A 6,000-nucleotide genomic window follows, 5' to 3' on the forward strand; every position below is an offset into this window, starting at 1 on the left:
TTGTGTAACCCTCAATGGTTCAGGAATACAGCTAGCCGTGGGCTCACAACTCCTTGTGACTCGGAACAACAATTTCCGACTTACCCATCGAATCATGGTAAGAGCGCCTAGCAACATCGCCCCATGATTCCCTAGGTATTACTGATAGTGTCTGCAAGAACCAGTAGATTTTGGTTAGCATACAGTACGGTCCCTTCAACCAAATATCTCGATCGAATCAACAACCATTGGTATATCGAGAGTCGTTCGAAATTCGATAACTATGCATAACATCTTGGAGATCTATTAGTGACATCGCATGTGTTACTAGGATAACCCATTAACCTAAAACACATCATGTACTCTGGCCAGAGATTCGTCACACTAATATCTCCTCAGATCGCATAGGATATCCACACTCACAAGTATGTGGTGAATCCTTGACAACAAAGCATCGACTCCTATATGTGTCGCAACTGTACCCAATCCCGACACCTGATGACCCCAATAGAGTCGGTAAACGAGTCAAAGTACAGTACTAGCATATAGAGTCTCAATGATGTTTCAAGTAATAAGGACTAATGGTGTACAACCAAAACCGCGGACTTTATCCACTCGATAAGTGATAACCACTTGGAAAGTCCGAATAGGGTAGTTCGATCATTCATCATATGAATATCCATTTGCATGCTTTGAACATCTCTATGTTCCATACCAATGAAACGTGGTACTCGGCATCGCAAATGCTAGTCTCAATCTCGAGCGATCCTTATCCTTATTTGCGGACGGCTCAATTGACTAGGAACTGTTTAGAATATACAGTGACTATAAGATGTGTTTCATGATAGCCATCCCCATGTGCTACCACATCTTACATACACTATAGTATATTCAAGGTTTTTATCAAAACAACAATAGTATATCATAATATAACAATATGAAGAAAGATAAAGTCAATGCCATTATAAAAGTGTAAATTATATTAAACAAAAGATTGTTTTACATAGTGTCATAAAAGCCCTTAGCCACAAGTTGGCTAACCGGGCACCCACTCTTTCAATTCCAATACTTTGAGATTCATGTTCTAGCTGGACTTACGTGTTTAGATCTTTAAGGAATTTATTTGAGATGGTTATAATGTTGAACTAAATACTGGATTTGTATATGACAGCACAAAAGTAGAAATTTTGATGCAGGGCACGTACCCTGGACACACGTCCCTGCATGGGTCCGTGTGGTCTGTAGCCGAGATAATACCTTCATAAATTTGAGTTTTTGTGCACGGAACCTGGCACGGAGGTTGTACAGAGTCCGCGTATAAACCAGTAACTTGACGATTTTGAGTTTTTGGTGCACGAACCAGTGCACGGAGTCCGTGTATATTCAAAAAAAATATTACTTTATTTCTTAATTAATCAGATTAATATTCAGATTGAACATTTTTATTAATGATGTTTAATGGTTCAGATTGAATAATTATAGTGATTATGAGAATAGCACCCGAGATCCCCACATGATGAATCATTTAATTCAAAATTCATGAGTTGTAAGTGTGATATATAACCGATCAATGTGAGTGCAAATATAGAAGATATTTTGATTTGGTTTCTAAGATTACTTGCTTTTCTAGGTTGGTAAGGAGAAAAACGGGTTTTATGAACTTTAGGAGGAACAATGTAAATTTTGTTGGATCTCGGATCTCTATCGTGCCCAAAATGCAGCGGAAGTTTAAAAATTAATTTTGACGTTCAAAATTTTCTTGGACACTCGTATGGTTTAAATAAATGTACGTAGAGTGTTTCAAGAATTTTACCTATCAATCTTAAAAGATTGACGATGGCTCCAACTATTTCGAAACAATTTCGAAAATAGCTCGACCTGATTTCGTGTTCCTCTTCGAAATTGCACTTAAAAGAAGAAGAAATTTTTCGTTGAAAAATGAAGAAGATGACTGGCCGAGAAGAGAGTTTTTAGCAGCAAAGAAACATTTTCTTTTCTCTGCCTTTTCTGAGAGCTTCGGTTCTCTTTTCCCTCAATCAATTGAGATGATATATATCTCAATTAATTGAGGCAAATGGGTTGTCGGTAGACAACTCATTTGATTTCATTTAATATATATTTTTTTAATAATTATAATAATATAATATATTATTATAAACATAAGGTCCCACATCCATAAATATATATTATATATATCCATATATATATATATCGTATATGTATATATATCTATATATATGCATTTATATATATTGTGTGAGTCCTTAAATCCGAGTCCAATTCGGAAAAATTAATTAAACCCTTTTAATTAATTTTGCTCTCAAAATTTCTATAAGCCTTTATAAACCATTTATAAAGTTTATCTATCGATCCAGTCAAATTTGTTTAACATAAATTCAACTATTTGAATTTATTATCTCAACGGGAACAGGAAAACCAGTACTTGTGTAACCCTCAATGGTTCAGGGATACAACTAGCTGTGGGTCCAGGCTTACCCTTATTAGCCTCATTCTATGCATCAACTCCTTGATCATAAAATGTCAGAACTTATTTCTGATTTAACCCATCGAATCATGGTAAGAGCGTTAAGTAGCACCGCCCCATTATTCCCTAGGTATCACTGATAGTGCCTTCAAGAACCAGTCGATTATGGTTAACGTACAGTACAGTCCCTTCAACTCATATATCCCGATCGAAACTGCAACCATTGGTTCATCGAGGTTTGCATATGAATTTCGATAACGATGTGATGTCTTTTAGGATACATAGTGGCATCGCATGTGTAACTTGGTAAATATTTTACTCTACTACATATCTTACACTCTGGCCAGAGATTACATGCACTATTATCTCACTTGATCACATAGGATATCCACACCCGTAGGTGAGCGGTGAATCCTCGACTACAATGCACTGGCTCCTACATGTGTCGCAACTGTACCCAACCTCGCCACCTGATGACCCTCATGGAGTCGGTAAACGAGTCAAAGTAAAGTCCTAGCATGTAGAGCCTCAGTGTTGTTCCGGGTCGTAAGGACTAATGGTGTACAACCATAACCACGGACTTATCCACTCGATGAATGATAACCACTTGGGAAGTCCAAGAGAGGGTAGTTCAGTGAACTCATCGTATGAGCACCAATCTGTATGATTGAACATCTCTATGTCCATACCAATGAAACGTGGTACACATCATCACAGATTATAGTCTCGAGCTCGAGCGATCCTTATCCTTATTTTGGACGGCCCAATCGACTAGGAACTTGATTTAGAATATACAGTAATTAATAATATGTGTTTCATGATTGTCATCATATGTACAACCTCATATCTTACTATAGTATATTCAAGGTCTTTATCTATGCAACTTGCATGGGTATACAGATAAAGAAAATACCAGATAAAAGATTAATTATATTAAAATAAAGATTGTTATTACACTTGAGTCAATAAAATCTCTGACCAACATTTGGCATGCAGGGCATCTACTCTAAAAATTTCCCACTTGCCCTAAAGCCAACTACTCATTAGTTTTAATCTCATTGTTTCGCGATACTTCTCAAATAATGGTCCTGGCAAGCGCTTTGTTAGTGGATCAGCAATATTATCTGTAGAGGCAACTTTCTCGATTGATATGTCTCCTCTTCCCGCAATCTCTCGAATGATGTGAAATTTCCTCAGTATGTGTTTGGATCACTGATGAGACCTTGGTTCCTTTGCCTAAGCAATGGCACCAGTGTAGTCACAGTACACCGGGACTGAATCAACTCCATTTTGAATAATGCCCAACTCTTGGACAAAATTCCTCATCGAAACTGCCTCTTTGGCTGCAGCAGATGCTACTATGTATTCGGCCTCAGTGGTGGAATCCGCAACTGTGTCTTGCTTGGAACTCTTCCAAGAGACAGCAGCACCATTAAGCATGAATACAAAACCAGAAGTCGATTTCGAATCATCCACATCACATTGGAAGCTAGAATCAGTATAGCCTTCCAATTTTAATTCTCCACCCCCATAAACCATGAACAAATTCTTAATCCTTCTTAAGTACTTAAGAATATCTTTCACGGCTTTCCAATGCAATGGACCAGGGTTAGCATGATATCTGCTTGCAACACTCAGAGAATATGCTATATCAGGATGCGTTGATATCATACCATACATGATACTACCAATTGCTGATGCATAGGGAACACGTGTCATCATCTCTATCTCTTCATCAGTCTTAGGGCACATTGATTTAGATAGAGTAACACCATGACACATTGGTAAGTATCCTCTCTTGGACTCTTCCATAGAGAATCTTTTAAGTATGGTATCAATATACGTGACTTGGGTGAGCCCCAACATCCTTTTCGATCTATCTCTATAGATTTGTATTCCCAATACATAGGATGCTTCACCCATGTCTTTCATGGAGAATTTACTTGCTAACCATACTTTAGTTGATTGCAATAATCCTATATCATTCCCAATGAGGAGGATATCATCAACATAAAGTACTAGTAATGTCACTGCATTCCCACTAACTTTCTTGTATACACATGGTTCCTCAGGATTTTTAACAAAACCAAACTCTTTGATAGTGTTATCAAATCTGAGATTCCAACTCCTAGATGCCTGCTTGAGACCGTAGATCGATCTCTGAAGTTTGGATATCTTATGCTCACTTCCCACTGATGTGAAACCCTCAGGTTGAGACATATAGATTTCTTCTTTAATGTCTCCATTGAGAAAATTTGTTTTCACATCCACCTGCCATATTTCATAGTCATACCATGCAGCTATGGCTAGCAATATTCTAATTGACTTGAACATAGCGACTGGTGAAAAGGTTTTCTCATAGTCAACTCCTTGTCTTTGAGTATAACCTTTTGCCACTAGTCTTGCTTTGAAAGTCAATACCTTCCCATCCGCCCCAAGTTTTCTCTTGTAAATCCATTTGAATCCTATGTGAACAATTCCCTCAGGTGGATCTACTAAAGTCCATACTTGGTTCGAATACATGGAGTCCATTTCGGACTCTATAGCTTCAAGCCATTTAGATGATTTAGCATCAGATATTGCTTCTTTGAAGTTTCGTGGATCACATCCATCACTAGGCTCATCATGGCCTTGTTCATGAAGAAGCGTATATCTTGCAGGCGGTCTGATTATTCTTTCAGACCTTCTAGGTATGTGTGATTCAACTACTGGCTGTTGGAGATTGGGTTCAACTTCTACAGTCGTGGTCGTATCTCAAATTTCCTCGAGTTCTATCATTTTGCCTTTTCTATCTAATAGAAACTCCTTCTCCAAGAAGGTGGAATTTCTAGAAACAAACAAATTTGTTTCTTTTGGATGAAAATAATATCCAACAGAGTTCTTTGGATATCCCACGAAGTAGCACAAAATGGATCTACTATCCAATTTGTCTCCCACTGTCTGCTTCACGTAAGCAGGACATCCCCATATTCTCAGATAAGAATATTTTGTTGAAAAACGGTGTTCAGATCAATCAGAATTGATACCCGGTGCAGCGGAAGTTTTAAAATTTTATATGGAACGATTCCATATCATGGGTATCAAAACTTTACGATTAAATTGTGCGTGTAAAAATTAAATAACAATTAAATTTTTACCTTGAAATCTCGAAACGAGATTATGGACAACAACAGATAACTCTGCTCTTGTTGTATATCCCAGGAACTGATGGACGAACAATTCTTCAATCAGGTCTACGAACAGAAGTTTAATCCCTCTGATAGATTGCACTAGAAAATCTATCAGAAGTTTCTACGAAGAGAATTAACGAATTTGATCCGTTAAACCAGACTGCAAATTCGAAATTCACAGGCTGGAATTTTCGACAGAGAGAGGAGAGGGGGCGGCGGCCACTAGAGAGAAAAACCTAGTGTTTTCGAAAATTATGTCTTGTTCTGTGTAATTGTTGTACTGCAATAACTTATTTATAATGTGGGCTGCTAACAGCTTAGGGCCCATTAGTCATAAGTTCAAGCCTGACAAGCAAAGCCCGCATG

This window comes from Henckelia pumila, chromosome 4, assembly GCF_033568475.1.
Source record: "Henckelia pumila isolate YLH828 chromosome 4, ASM3356847v2, whole genome shotgun sequence".
Taxonomy (NCBI): Eukaryota; Viridiplantae; Streptophyta; class Magnoliopsida; order Lamiales; family Gesneriaceae; genus Henckelia; species Henckelia pumila.